Source organism: Mauremys mutica, chromosome 2, assembly GCF_020497125.1.
Source record: "Mauremys mutica isolate MM-2020 ecotype Southern chromosome 2, ASM2049712v1, whole genome shotgun sequence".
NCBI lineage: Eukaryota > Metazoa > Chordata > Testudines > Geoemydidae > Mauremys > Mauremys mutica.
The window spans coordinates 127,232,119-127,248,685 of NC_059073.1; the positions used below are offsets into that span (position 1 = coordinate 127,232,119).

The 16,567-nt window shown below is 40.2% G+C and overlaps 1 long non-coding RNA gene across 1 annotated transcript in view; it reads right to left on the reverse strand.

Moving 5' to 3' along the window:
- Positions 1-11,212: 11,212 nt before the first annotated feature.
- Positions 11,213-16,567, reverse strand: part of LOC123363394 — a 7,697-nt gene continuing 2,342 nt past the window's right edge. The window contains exons 2-3 of the long non-coding RNA XR_006576741.1: positions 15,102-15,156; positions 11,213-11,288 (exon numbers count right to left, since the gene is read on the reverse strand). This is a non-coding gene — a long non-coding RNA (uncharacterized LOC123363394). The remainder of the gene's footprint in view (positions 11,289-15,101; positions 15,157-16,567) is intronic.

Below are 16,567 nucleotides of genomic sequence, written 5' to 3' on the forward strand. Positions count from 1 at the left end.
CTGGTCCCTTGCCCAGGTCTTCATGGGATAAAAGGTAGATATTTCCTTCTAACAGCATCTTTTTGGAGGAAAAGGTGAGGGGCAGACTCCTTCTTCAGGCTTTTCAGAAACCAAGGTCCCACTGTAGCAGCTCCTTTAAGAGCTGGAAATACCACATATATTCCTAATATGCAGAGGCACACTTTCCTCGCTGCTCCTCACCCTGCTCCAATGGTATAGAAAATCGCTGCTGGATTCTACTAGTAACAAAATATTGCTCCTCCCCTGTACCAAAACAGGCTCAACTCTACTGCCTAGTACATTGGCTGCAAAGCCAAAGTTCCACCTGTTCTTCACCCGCTCCCTGCCCACCTGCACCAGAATGAGGGAGAAAGTAGACACTCAGCGTCCCTTACCCCTGTTATGCAAAGCCAAAAGGCAAACCTTGCCTCAACATCACTAACATGAAGGACTCTGACACTTGTCCAAAGTTTCAGTGTGCACTTGAGCGTGTTTCTGAAAATGATCAACCTGTTTCCCTTTATTCTGACACCATGTAGGGACATTTTAAGAACAAGACACTGGCTACTGCCCTGAATGTCTTTGGAACAACAAAGAAAAAAACATCCTGAGTGGTTCACAGTGTGTGAACATCTGCTGCTCCCACTTATAGAAAAGAAAAAGCAAGTTTCGTCTTTCTACCCACCCAAGCTCAGAACTCTCATATTTAAGGAGGCTAAGGCTACATTTCAGAACACCACCAGAGACTATTCCCAGAACTATTGGCAAGACCTGTGCAGAAAGATTCCGATCTGCTTTGAAAGAGGTGTCCTTCGTGGTATCTATAATGGAATTAAAGAGGCAGTTGGACCACATTGTAAAAAAGACTGTAAACCTGAAAGTAAAAGATGTTACTATATTAACTGACAGGCAAGAACAACTTGACAGATGGACTGAGCATTACAAAGAACTCTACTCAGAGGATGCCATTATCTGTGATACTGCCTTAGCTGCCATCCCCAGATTCCAACGATGCAGGAGGTGAAACATCGACTCTTGAAGATGTAGAGAAATTTATCAACGAGATTGCTCCTGGGAAAGCAGCAGGCAATGATCAGATACCTCCAGAGCTCCTAAAGGCAGGAGGGAGGAAGCTTGCAAGTGACACCCGGTACTTCTCTGCACTTGTTGGGAAGAAAGCCACATACCCCAGGATCTGAAAGATGCAAAGATAATTAATCTATATAAGAAAAAAGGACTGCAGACTGCAACAATTATTGAGGGATATCTTTTCTCAGCATGGTAAGCAAGGTGCTTGCAAGGGTTCTGTTGAAAAGACTCCAAGTCCTTGATGAGCAAGTCTATCCTGAGAGCCAATGTGGGTTCAGAGCTGGATGCTACATGAGCAACATGTCCTTCACATTGTGCTGGTTGCAGGAAGAAAGCTGTGAACAACAGGCATCTCTCTATGTAGCATTTATTGACCCACAAAAGGTCTTTGACATACTTAGCAGGAATGGCATCTATAAGATCCTGTTGAAAATTGGCTGTCCACAAAAGGCGCTCTCCCTATTCTACAAGTTCTATGAGGGAATGAAGGCAACCATACTGTAGGAAAATAAAACATCATACCAGTTTAGTATTGATACTGGAATGAAGCAAGGCTAAATGCCCACTGGCTTTTGCATCTTCTTATGTACGCCATTGGAACTCTGGTGTACTAACTGAATCCAGGATACACATCAGCTTTTTTAACATCAGATGACTGCAGAGGAGAAGACATGTCACCCAGCTTACTATTCGGGATTTGCTTTTCACAGATGATTATGGATTTGTCTCTAATTCATCTGATGAATTGCAGGTCACAACGAACAAGTTCTCTGATGCATGCACCAAGTTGGGCATAGTAATCAATAATAAGAAAATAGTTGTCATGTCACAAGGTACTAAGATTCCACCTAAAATCTATGTCAGTAATGAAGCTCTGGATAACGTGGATCACTTCTGCTATCTTGGCTCAATTCTTACCGGCTAACTTAACCTTGATAGAGAACTTGATGCTAGAATCGGCAAAGCTTCTGTCACTTTTGGCAAACTTACCTCACTTGTTTGGAATAACAAGTTGTTAATTCTGAACACAAAGGTGTCAGTCTATCAGGGTATGTCTACACTATGGGATTATTCAGATTTTACAGAAACCGGTTTTTTAAAACAGATTGTATAAAGTCGAGTGCACGCGGCCACACTAAGCACATTAATTGGGCGGTGTGCATCCATGTACCAAGGGTAGTGTTGATTTCAGGAGCGTTGCACTGTGGGTAGCTATCCTGTAGCTATCCCATAGTTCCTGCAGTCTCCCCCGCCCATTGGAATTCTGGGTTGAGATCCCAATGCATGATGGGGCAAAAACAGTGTCACGAGTGATTCTGGGTAAATGTCGTCACGCAATCCTTCCTCTGTGAAAGCAACGGCAGACAATCATTTCGCGCCCTTTTTCCCTGGATTGCCCTGGCAGACGCCATAGCATGGCAACCATGGAGCCTGTTTTGCCTTTTGTCACTGTCACTGTATGTGTACTGGATGCTGCTGACAGACACGGTACTGCAGTGCTACACAGCAGCATTCATTTGCCTTTGCAAGGTAGCAGAGACGGTTACCATCCCTATTGCACCGTCTGCCATTGTAAATTGGCGATGAGATAATGGTTATCAGTCATTTTGCACCGTTTGCAATTAGAAATTGGCGATGACGGTTATCAATCCTTTTGTACCGTCTGCTGCTGTCATGGGTGCTCCCGGCTGGCCTTGCTGAGGTCGGCCGGGGGCGCATGGGCAAAAATGGGAATGACTCCCTGGGTGATTCCCTTCTTTATGTTTTGTCTAAAAATAGAGTCAGTCCTGCCTAGAATATGGGGCAAGTGTATTAGAGAACCAGAGAGCACCGCTGCTCCGGGTCAGAGCCCCAGAGATCCCGCAGAAATGATGAGCTGCATGCCATTCTAGGGGGTGCCCCTGCAACAACCCCACCCGTTGCTTCCCTCCTCCCCCAACCCTCCTGGGCTACCGTGGCAGTGTCCCCCCATTTGTGTGATGAAGTAATAAAGAATGCAGGAATAAGAAACACTGAGTTTTTAGTGAGAGAAAATGAAGGGGAGGCAGCCTCCAGCTGCTATGATAGTCCAGGCAGGACATCAAAGAGTGGGGCGGGGGGAGGAGCTCAGCCTCCCGCTGCTATGATAGTCCAGGCAGTACAGAATCTTCTTTAGACATGAAAGGGGGGAGGCTGATGGAGCTCAGCCTCCAGCTGCTATGATGAGGACGGTTACCAAGCCTTTTGTACCATCTGCCGGGAATGACCGGGAGTCATTCCCATTTTTACCCAGGTGCCCCTGGCCGACCTCACCGAGGCCAGCCAGGAGCACTCACGGGCTGATGATGATGATGGCTACCAGTCATTTTGCACCATCTGCCACCGGGAAGGGGATGCTGGTGTTCAGCGCTGCAGCACCCTGTCTACCAGCAGCATGCAGTAGACATAGAGTGACATTGAAAAAAGACGAGAACCGATTTTTTCCCCTTTTCTTTCGGCGGAGGGGGAGACGGGTGTAAATTGACGACATACATCCTGAAACACCCGGGAAAATGTTTTTGACCCTTCAGGCATTGGGAGCTCAGCCAGGAATGCAAATGCTTTTCAGAGACTGTGGGGACTGTGGGATAACTGGAGTCCTCAATACTCCCTCCCTCCCTCCATGAGCGTCCATTTGATTCTTTGGCTTTCCGTTATGCTTGTCACGCAGCACTGTGCTGACTCCCTGCTGTGGCCTCTGTCTATCATAGCCTGGAGATTTTTTCAAATGCTTTGTCATTTCGTCTTCTGTAATGGAGCTGTGATACAACATATTTGTCTCCCCATACAGCGATCAGATCCAGTATCTCCCGTACGGTCCATGCTGGAGCTCTTTTTGGATTTGGGACTGCATCGCCACCCGTGCTGATCAGAGCTCCATGCTGGGCAAACAGGAAATGAAATTCAAAAGTTTGCGGGGCTTTTCCTGTCTACCTGGCCAGTGCATCCGAGTTCAGATTGCTTTCCAGAGCCGTCACAATGGTGCACTGTGGGATACCGCCCGGAGGCCAATACTGTCGAATTGCTGCCACACTAACTCTAATCCAACATGGCAATACCGATTTCAGCGCTATTCCCCTCATCGGGGAGGAGTACAGAAATCGGTTTAAAGAGCCCTTTATATCGATATAGAGGGCTTCGTTGTGTGGACTGGTGCAGGATTAAATCGGTTTAACGCTGCTAAATTCGGTTTAAATGCGTAGTGTAGACCAGGCCTCAGTCTTGTGTCCTTAGTACCCTCCTTTATGGTTGTGAAAGCTGGGTTACATACTGCAAGCAGGAGTGGAGATTGAAGAGTATCCACCTCTGCTGTCTTAGAAAAATCCTTGGAGATACTTGGGACCAACAGATCACCAATATTGAAATCCTTGAGAGAACCGGCCTACAGTCTATGCAGACTCTGTTGGACATTCACAGACTTTGCTGGTTGGGACAAATGGAGCACATGGCTCAAGATCATTTGCCAAAGGCTGTGTTCTATGGCCAACTTAAGAATTGCCCACAATGCAGAGGAAGACCAACAACTCTGATACAGCGACAAGGTCAAGCAAGGTCTCAAGAAATCCAGCATTCCCACCAACAACTGGGAAAATCCCACGCACAATTGCTCAGTTTGGAGAAACCAGGGTAAGGCTGGTTCAGTCACCAAGGAGAGCCATCACAGAGCCAGGCTGAGGCCTGCAGGTGAGCCAGGAAGCAGAGTATGCTTCAACCTCCCATCTGACTAGTGGCCACTGTGGGAAGGTTTGCCGCTCGCACAATGGACTCTATTCCCATATCATTGCTAAGTACCTCTGACAGACTGACTTTGTCGCCTTTCCTTTCATCTGTCAAGATGTTGGATGGCCAAGGAGTAAGGTAAGTATGGTGAAGTTGTCCTAAGTTAGCACTGTTCCCCACTGAAGTCAGAGTTTTGCCATTGACTTTCTCAGAAACTGGACCCACCATGGAGGAGGAGTATATAGAACTTGTCAGTAAGCATGGTTCTTAACTAAATAATTTGTAAATTAATGAGCTGTTTGCATTATATTTCCAAGCTGAGGAGGGCAAACCCTGTTAGAATTGCATTTTTAATTAAAATTGTTAGTCTCTATTTTCTTTCAATGTCAAATGGATCATTTACATTTCCAATACAATTTCCTTTAACATACAAACATATGCTGCATTTAATGAAAGTATTTAAATAACTTTTTAATGAAAAAGTGAAACACGATATATAGTATCAAGTCTAATTTTCATGAGTTTTAACTTGCATGTGGACTATGGTATGAACTAGGGAACATATTCTGAACTTTATTGGTTATGAATTACAGCCCTCAGTGTATATTCAATTTTTAATTAATTTTCTTAGTCATCTTCAACATAATTCTAATGAATTCATGCAAATATTTTAGATGCCCTGCAGTGGGCAAAATCATCTCTCTACATTTCCAGGATGTTTAACAAAAGGCTCCAGAGCCTACAGTAGTAAATAAAGCACATGAAATATTTCAAAGGTAAAGTGTTAAAATCCTTTTCAGGTTGTTCTTTTATTAAGAAACAAACAAACCAACCCAAGTATCCTCCCCCCCTCCCCCCCCACACACAGACAGTAATACAGTTATAGTTTTTTCTTTCTTATCATCCTCAGGAAAAACAGTAGAGAAATATATTTTTCCTCCTGCTAATGATAGCTCATCTCAATTGATTAGACTCTGCCTGTTGGTATGCATACTTCCACCTTTTCATGTTCTCTGTATGTATAAATATCTCCTGTCTGTGTGTTCCATTCTATGCATCCGAAGAAGTGAGCTTTAGCTCACGAAAGCTCATGCTACAATAAATTTGTTAGTCTTTAAGGTGCCACAAGTACTCCTGTTTTTTTTGCGGATACAGACTAACACGGCTGCTACTCTGAAACCTGTCATATTTTTCCCAATTCATTTTGTATATTAAAAACCCACATTTGAGAAATAACACATGCAGTGATTAGAGTAGGAATGTATTATCTACCAAAGCTGCCACATTACCACATGAGAAAAGGGTTAGAGGTTTAAATGACCTAGATAGAGGAGTCATAATTAGAGATAACTCCGACTTTCTTCTCAGTTCAGAAATTCTATCATAGCAGGAGGCTAAGTTAGCCCTAATGGTATTTTTTTTAACAATTAACCATCTAAACAATTTTCTCATTTCTAAAGTGGTTGGTTTTTTTTAAATAGATATCACACCTTTATATAACAGAATTTTTAAGAAATGTTTTAGATTACAGATTACGAACAGTGTTCCCATACCTTAATACTGTTCTTGGGAGCCAATGAGTGGGTATGAAGAAAAGAATTCATAATAGAATTCAAAGGAGCATTTTTTTTTAAATCAGAGAGCACTGTACCATGGACACAGTACACACTGTGTATACAGACATTCCCTATAGACTATGTGGTATGTTATATAGTTACATATTGCATTATAATCCACTTTTATTCATATACTGAACTGTTACTATGTTTGCAATGTATCTAGAGTTCATCAGTAAGAGTTCACACCCAATACAATTCACATAGAGTTTCAACTTCTCTTCTCACAAACACATAATTCCAACTGAATTGCAATGTGAACAAGTTTAATCCTGTTTTGGATATTCCATCACAGTGCAATGCATTCTAGGGTGTATTATGTGCAGGTAAATGGCCTTTAAAATGTCAGTAGTAAGACTGGAATTTCCTTTTCCTTTGAGTGCTTGATGGATAGCTGAGGAAACAGGTGACCTATTGCATGAAGGTGTTTCCTACTAATTGATGTGTGTGATGGTAGGGATAATGGGTAAAGCTTTCAAAAGCACCTCAGTCAGTTAAGAGTGGAGAGGGAATGACATTTTTCAGCCAAAAAAATTTTCAGTGAAAAATGCATATTCGGGTTAACTGAAACATTTTGCAAATTTGTGTAGATTTTGATGATTTTTTTCTGTTCCCTCTTCCTCTAAAAGAAAAAAGTCAAAACATTTTGTTTAGACATTTTTAAATGAAATGTTAGACTTTTCTATTCAAAACAACTTTTTTGTTTCAACATTACCATGAATTCTATTTATTTATTTAGTAAGGAAAATAAAGCTAGAAATTGAAATAAAACATTCCATTTCAGGTCAAACCAAATTTTGGATTTGCCAAAACCTTTAGAAAAAAAAGTCATTTTAGGATCTACCCAAACCAATTCCCTTCCCAGAATATTTCAAAATTGCCAGCAAATCAAAAAATCCATTATTTTCACAGCTCTATTTAAAAACATAAGACCTATTGATTTTCAAAAGTTCCTACGTGATTTAGGTGCTTTTGACAATTTTACCCTGTTGGATTATGAAGGTGGTCCTTAAAGATTCCAGAGAGTGGAAGTGATCCAGCTAGAAGCTCCTGCAGATCTGTGAGTGGAGTATGGCCATCAAGCCACACTCAAAGATGCTGGAAGGCATGTGTAGTATGAAGACCAATCCCTACACTTCCAGAAGGCACTAATACATGAATGCGGATTCTTTGCTCTCCTAGAGAGGTTGTTTCAGGTCCTGAGGGAAAAGGAAATGGTCAGCTCCAAACCTCAGCAATGTTTACTATCTCGTTCTTCTCATGCTGCTGAGGAAAGTCTGGTTATTTTATTGATTTCCTGTATTTTAAGTTACGTCTCTCATTTCTCAGATCTGCCATTGTATTTCCAAAGCAGCTTTACTGCTGCTGTGTAAGAGGTTCTAATATACCAGGAGACCACTCTGCTGTCTCTTCTGTTATGTTTGCCATACAAAAAGATCAATCATTCAATCTGTATGACTTATTTATAGTATGAATAAAATCCAACAAAACTAGAAAGAAAGAAAGAAAGAAAGAAAGAAAGAAAGAAGATAAAGTCAACAGTATGTACAACTCCCACTGTAGCATCAGACTTCTACTGAAACTGCTCTCCAAAGTTGAAGACCTCATATCAGACAAACCAACAAACTCCACAGTGTTGTGTTCATAGCGCACACAGAGAAAAACATACAGTTTTCTTTAGGAAGGCTGAAATATAACACACTTTATTTTCTAGAATCCAGAATAACACCATACAAGAACCCCAAAATGAAAGGAACAAAGCAGGCTGTTCCCTAAGGCAGAGAGACACAACTCATCCACCTTGCTCGGCTCTCTGCGGAGACACTGCTCGACCCAGAATGCATGCTTCCTTACAGAGCCACCTAGCCTATAGGCAGGATCAGAAAACCCCTTACAAACTTAAAAGTGATAGTTTATAATTTTAACAGTTTTCAACACTTCGCACAGAAATTTAAAAGAATTGAGAAAATACAGTCATATCAATTACACCACTTTCTGTACCTGCAGTTCTCTCTTTAAAACCTCTTTCTAGCTACTATCCTCTGCATACTTCTCTGTCAAGGGATTGTCCAAAGCTTTAGCAGAGTTCAGAGACAAAGTAAAGACTCATCTACACTACAAAGTGGAACCAAGTTTGACCTTTGTTTTGGGACAATCACACTTTAAGCTTGATACAGTTTTTATTTGCAGAGTACTCAGGCTGTGGTTTTCATGTCCCCAATCTCATTGAACACAAACAGCAGGGTAGCTCCTAATTCCTTTCTTCTTCTTTTTTTTTTTAATTTGACACTTATAAAGCTTTCAGTTGTGAAGCTGACTAAATGAAATATGGTTAGAACTGCAGTATCAGATTGGAGTTGGCTATATCCCACTATATAAAAGATGGTATTAAAATGTCAAAATTGGTTTAGTTAATTTAGGGCCCTCTCTTAAACCTTAAGACTACCCACTAAAAAATGATAAACCTAACTGTGAAACATGACTAGGAACTTTTTCTTTTAGGCTTTGTCTTTACACATATGTCCCCTCAAGGGAATTAGAGATTATATGGATTGGATTTATGATGACTGCAGCCTGCCTGCTATTTTACAGATATACAGGATGCTGTATTACATTACCTAGAGTATAAGGGTTTTCATCTTCTTGGCAAAATATCCAGATTTCCAACTATTCAAGGCAACAGAACAAATGTAATGGAACTGAAATGTGAAGGAAAACTCCCCACAATTTGCTAAAACGTGCCAAACTCCCATTAAAATTACTGGGACTTCTGTTTATACACCTGAGGGCAGAATTTAAGCCACAAGCTACAACCTATTCATTAAGACCAGTAGCTGCTGTGTTTTGAATTACTGCAAGCTCCTTAAATCAAGACTTTGATACACAATATTGAAACAACCATGAATTTTAGTCACCGTGTCTGTATTGCACTGGTATTCACACAGCTGTGATTAACCTCCCGAACTCCTGTCCTGGATCGCATGGGGCTCATTGGGATGAATTATCTCTGAGACATTTCTTCTTTGGTTGTTCCAAAGTTCTGGTCAGGAATTTGAAAGGTCATTTTTCCCAGGCTCGCAGATGACATAATACAGATGAAAAACTAGGCCTTAATATCTCCCCCCAAAATATTATGGCCTTTGTGCATAAAAAGGCATGGAGGGGAGTACTTATTCAAAAATGTCCCATCCTCTGAGAAGCAGGAAAATCTGCCACATGCTTTCTTTATGGACTGAGATGGGAGACTGAGACAGTGCTGAAATGGCAGGGAGTGAGGTCTTCTATGCATGCTCCAGATTCCTTGGAAAAAGAGAGACATTTCCCTTTTCTCCCAAGCCCCAAGCACACTGACCTTTTTTTTCCATGGATGGTGTAACTGGTATGGGAAAATCACAGAGGAAGAGCTAAAACTGCCTAAGCCAACAGTTACTTTGCAGAACAAGTTCTGATCTTTAAAACAGAGGAATAAACAGCACATACCTGATGGTCAACCACCCCAGTGATCAGACCATAGATTGCTTTATACCATGTAGTGACCATATAATATGATAAATGGTGAGGACTTCTGGTCACTATTAATAGAGGGATGATACAGCTTAAGTGCTCTTACCAGCTATATGGTTGTCTTTCGACTCCATTGTGCATAGTATGACATAACAGAAGGATATCATAAGACTCTAAATATTTAACACTCATATTTGTACCTCCATGGTGTTGACATGGATCTTTAATGGCCCACAACAGGGTGGATAATTAGCGGTACCAGTGAAGATTCGGGAACAACGTGCTTAATACATAGTAATTTATTTGAGAAAGAATCACACAAGCAGTAAAGGTTACAAAATACACAACACTCTAATAAGCCTCAATTCCCCAAGCCTAAATCCTCAGCCCTGTATGTTGACCTTACACAGTATCCTGACTGGCAAACAAAGCAGGCATAGCTACCAATTCTAGATGGGGACTTTTCTTCTCTTCTTTCCCCTTTCAGGTACTTGGTCTGTCAAACATCCCCCAAAGCAGGGTCTTGGTTACCCCAAGGCCTTCTGGTTTTAGAATCTCGCAAAGGTCCCTCACAGCAGGGTCTTGGTTACCTGAGGCCTTCTGTCTCACAGCATCATGGACCTCTTCAGATATTAATTGGGGAACTAACTAACTAATTTACTTCATTTAGCATTTACATGCCCTGTGCGTGTTCATTACTGGTTTTCTCTAATTAATATTTTAGAAGGGAGGCTGCAAAATAGACACAGACCAAAGCTCAATCAACATTTACCCTCTCCTCAATCATCTCTTAATGTGATGCCATCCAGAGGGTCATTTTGACCCAGGTCAGCCTGTACCAAGCCCACTGATCGCATGATTTTACATCTTCTTTACTTTGGTGACCTAGTCCCCTGGTTGATATATTCCAAAGTTTGATGTTGAAACATACACACACACAGAGCCTTTATTAACCATTCAAGTGCACTTCCAGTAAATGTCAGCATTATTGATCTAATACTAAGAGAACCCTGCTCCCAGAATCTTCTAGCTAATTCAGACGTAACAACCCATACCAAACTCATGCTTACCACACTTATTCATATCAGCCACAATAATTCATAATAACTTAGCACCATCCCAACACACGGTACACTGGGGAACTGTGCCAACATACTTCACACATAGGCCCTGATCCTGTAAGCACTTACACGCATGTTCTTCTTTAAAGATCTGAGTAGTCCGATTAAAGTCAGTGGAATTCTCACAAGCTTGAAGTTAGGAATGGACAGAAATGTTTGTAGGATTGTAGCTTTAATTTACTCCACAGTGCAATGTTGTTGGGTTCTAAGATAGCAGATCCTGGAATAAACATCCAATAAAATTGGCAAAATGTATCATGATATTAGATTTCAATATAAGTTAAACTAAAGGAGAAGATTTATTTGATCAAATCCTCTATTATAAAGATCAGCTGCTCCCGGTTTTCCATCTTTTAACCTTTTTTTATTCGAATGGGAAAGAAAAATAGGTAATAGGATGATACAATGAGGAGTACAAAAAATGACTCTTACCAATGCATTTTTAATAAATATATAAACATTATCCATGATTAACAATGTTATACTTAAAGGCTCCTAGTTACAGACTTCATTCTGAAAAGACTTAAGCATGTGCACAATATTATACACTGTGGCTGAGATCCTTATGCCTGCTCCAGCCATTTTATGGTAGGTAAATGGGTCAGAGTGAAAGGGGTCCTAAATGACCTAGTTCCAGCAGGTGAAGTATTTTCCTGGTGCGGGAAGACAGACAGACATAATATTGCCTTCTGGGGACACCCTCACAAGCTCTGAATAGGGGTTTTGCTGGGGCGGGGGGGAGGGACATATGGTTGGGTGGGAGTAGCATTGTGGAGCTGCTGTATGTAGTGCTGCAGAGATTCCAGGCAGTGCTGAGGCCCATAGGACAGCCCAAGAAGTCTGTTGGGTCTTAGAAAGACAGATGTGGGGACCTAAGTTACACTGGGAGCCTTACCAAAAAGCCCAAGATCATGAGGAAGCAAAAGTGGCTAACCGACACCTTAACTCCCCCTTTCCCTGGGATGTGAGTTCTGTGATGTGGCTCTCAGAATCTCACCCTATGAGTAGACTCATTACAATCAATGGGAGAACTCACAACATCTAAAGTTAAGCATATGCATGAGACTTTGCAGGATTGGGACTAAGCCCCAATGAAGGTTTAAAGGTGTAACTTTATCACGTTGAGCAGAGTGACTTCCCACTATTGCTGCTGCTATTGTTAGGCCTAAACCAATTTTCTGTAAAGTTAGTTTAGCAGTGCACCAGCACATTTGTTTATGTATCTTTGCAATAGAAAAGGATGCAAACAATTACTTCAATTGGACTACTCATGTAAGGACAGTTCTCATCACATCAGTGATGGGTTTCAGGATCACATCCTAAAACTAGAACAGACACATTATTAGCCAACATTTTTACATTAATGTTTTGTAGTTATAACTCTCAAAGCAATTTATTAATGATATTCCATTACTGGCCATCATTTAATAATTCCCACTCAAAATTCCTTTAATAAGCAACTACCATTGTTTTTACTCCTACATTTTCCATGTGTTAGCATTTCCTTTTTTTGCTGATATTAAAAAGACTAAGATAATAAACCTTCTGAAAGAAGACTATAATTGGATTGTTTAACTTTCCCGCTGATTTTACATTGTGTAATTAGATTTAGAGTTTGCCATAGCGCAATATTATATATGAGGGGTGGCATTGACTGCAATATTTTAGATTGTTCTATTACAACTCCCCTTTTCGGTTGCTAAGAATTTTCTCAAACATATTCCTTTCAGGATTAAATTTTCCATAGTTGGTCTCTGCTCAAAGTAAATAAAAACCAGCAAAATCTAATCAGCTATTTTTGAGTTCTGTGTGTCGTTAGTATTTGTGAAGCACTTCGAGGTCATTAGATAACAGGCACTATGTGAGGATAAAGTATTATTTTTATTATGAAGACACCTCAGATTCAATTTACCCAATGGGAATTTAGCTGGAATAAAGCATGCAGGATAGATAAAATTCTTTTGATCTCTTTGTTTGATCATATCCACTATGTAACCCATTCACGTAGGCCCTCATCCTGCACCACACTGAACTGAATGGGAATTTTGCTCTTAACTTTAGTGGGAGCAGGTTTAGATCCCTTATTATCAAATATCAAGCAAAACTCTTCCATATTAAAATGCTGTGATTACACAAACGTTATTTGATGTGGTTAAGGCTCTGATGTAAGAAAATTGTGTCAAAGCAAATAAGTATTTGCATCAAAGACAGCAATTTTACTGAGGCAAGAGAAGTCAAAGAAAATTTTAAAAAAATGTTAAATCTTCTGACTAAAAAGACAGATGACTTCTCACTGTTTATATTAGTTAGAGTTTTATCAGCTTTGTAAAATTATAGTTGTAATAACAGTTTCACAAAACAATGCAGGTTTGCATATGAAATTTACTTTTAATGGTTAATTTCATTTGAGCTCAGATAAGCTCCAGCCAGCCACTTTGGAAGATTTCTATTAAATGTCATGCATAATTATCTAAAACTTGTAAAAATTTATAATCATCATATTTTGGAAGCTTTCAAGATTTTGGAGAACCTCTCAAGTATTACTAGTTACATACTCAGCTTTCCTGTTAAGCATCCAGCTGCCTTAGATTTCAATTTAAAAAAATGTTTATCATTCATTTCCCAAGCAATCAATTTAAACTTGAACAAAAATATTGAATTGACTATCAAGAAACATGGTTGCTACATTCTGCAATAAAGATGGTACTGTATTTTGGCATGTTTTCTCTGATTAAGGTTTTTTAAGAAAATGACATATTGCAAAAATTCACGAGACCCATCTTTTTTGTTACATGCTACATATAAAGGGAATAAGCAGTCAGTGATCACAGTGCTTAGACTATTTTCGCCAATGTGTTATTGTTTTGAATGCACATTTATAGCCTGTGAAATTGTAACCATCCATGAACTCAGTCCTTTCCTTGTAAAAATTCTACAGTGGCAGAAAATAACATTCAGGATTTCTGTAGTGTTCACCACTCTTAAGAATGTCCTCACCGTGGCAATAAAAAAGTGTTCTTACAGCTCAGAGAATTCTTTCAGTAGAAAGTGCAGTAGGAAGCAGGTAGCCCTTCAGCCTTCTTGTACCTTCACTTTGCTTCTCTCCTACCACATCAGCACATTAAGCTAACAATGTAGACTAAAAAAAGACTAGAATTCTGCATTGGTTTCAGTACAAATAGTTTAACCTTGCCTGACATACTGTGAGAAAGAGACCATAAAGACCAAATTAAATCTGAAGAATTTTTTTTTTAAATAAAAATGGATGTCTCCAATTTTAGAGTGTTTGTTAAATGCAGGGGAGGGAGAGAACCTGATTAAGACTATTGCCAAGAATCAGTTCTCTGGAAGTGTGTTCTTGTAGCTGAAGTATTCTTATAAATCACATATTCCAGTGGTGGGTTCAGCTGTGTAATCCTTTACCTCCTTTCAAAGGAGGTCTGAAACGGGATTACATAAATGTGAACTTAGTACTCCTCTAGTGCACCTTGCTGGCACTGTGTAGACAAGCCCAGAGAGCCCTAGGATTTCTCAATAGCTAGGCACTCAATGATAGGAATAAAAACAACGCCAATGCCTGTTTGCAAATACCCCTTGAGACATCACGAGTCAAAGACATTTCTCCTTCACACATACAATTTCACAAACATGTGTCACAGGCTGATTTTGAATTGTGCCTATTGCATTTCTATTTGAAGACCAGCCACTTTTAGAACAAACATATTGTAAGACACACCCTTTGTGTAGGCTTCCCATTAACAGCAGTTTCTGGAAATCATGTGGTCAAATCCTGGCTCCATTGAAGTCAATGGCAAAACAAGGGCCAAGTTTTCATTCATGGTTATTAGGGTCCAGATCCTCCTGGGCATTTAGGTGCCTAACTCCCATTAATGGGAGTTAGGCACCTACATACTTTTGAGGATCTGGGCCTAACTGGGTAGGTTCTCTCCATCTCTGTCCACTGAAGTTGCAGTGCTATGGGGAATTGTAGATAGTAATTCCTTCCTTCCTTCTGGCTAACCTCCTTACTAACCTGAGTAATCATTGAAGCCATCTGACCACTCTGTACCCAACTGATGCCAATAGCACTACAAAAAAATAAAGGGAAAGTTTAGAAAAAGATTTGACAGGTAAGGAAACTATTTTTGTGCTTGTTTCATTTAAATTAAGATGGTTAAAAGCAGTATTTTTCTTTTACATGGGAAAGTTTCAAAGCTGAATTAAGTCAATGTTCAGTTGTAAACTTTTGAAAGAACCATAATATTTTGTTCAGAGTTACAAACATTTCAGGCTTATGAATAACCTCCATTCCTGAGGTGTTCCTAATTCTGAGGTTCTACTGTAATACAATGTATATCTCAGCCCCAGTCATCAATACCTTCATCTGCCTGGTTCAAAGCTGACTTGCCTATGTTTCCTCTTTCGGACAGGCTGGCAATCTAATTGTGGCTCCTTTAGGAAGTGGTGAGCTTGTTAGGGTGTGGTGAGGACCCCAGGGTGCCTCCTAAAGTTTTTGGCATATGGGCTCCAAATTCCTTATAGATTTAGGAGGCCTTCAAAGCTTTGAGGGGGTGAGGTTTGCCACACACAAAAAAAATTGATTGTTTTGTTTCTGTTCAAGTTTAAGCATCTGTTGTCTCTGCTCTGGTGGTTGCTATATTGTGACTGTGGCTCATTGCAACGTTAACTCTTTAGTGTTCTTGGAAGGTGGTATATACTCAGAATGCTGACATGAGCTGGCAGCCATAGCTCTGCCTTCACAAAGCTTTTTTGCATGGAGAATAATTATTGTTAATTGTAAAACTTAATAATAATTGACCTGACATTCCAGTCACTGGTTTGAGAAATCTTGTTCTGTTCCATAGACAACCAAAATCATTCTGTAGATCAGCCTTAATCCATCTGCCTACGTTAGTCTGTCTGTATCAACACCATTATCATCATCACACCAAGCTGTTGTGCAATAATGCAAACCAGAAGAGAGTGTGAAACGCACAGGGCTGTGACATGCTACTTGTAGCTCAGGAGCTGCAGGTTGAATTTTAACGGAGTAGGTCTACAGATTGATAATCCCAGCTCCCAACCCATTAAAATAATGGTTCTGAGTCAGTTTTGCCAGCCATTTCACCATGGGACTTCAAGAGTGTAACCAAGTGCATAAATTAGCCTTTTGCTTAGGTATATCACATTATATGTCAATGTAAATTCAAAACAGAATAAAAGTGGGTTTAGATTGGTTTAAGGCAGATTCGTTTCCTATAAATAACCATAGGGTTTCCAAGAATATTCACACAGATTTCAGCTAGCAACTTGCTTTTCAGGGAAAAAGTTTATTTTCTGATATTTCACTGCCACTAGTGGAGAAAATATCCAGACTAAGCATGATACTTAAACTCAGCACCAGTAGCAAATATGTCTAGTGGTGCCAGAAAAAAAGGGAAATTCAGTGCTGTGTTGCTGAACTTCTCTTCTCAAGTTTTCAGTTTGAGCCTGGGGGAA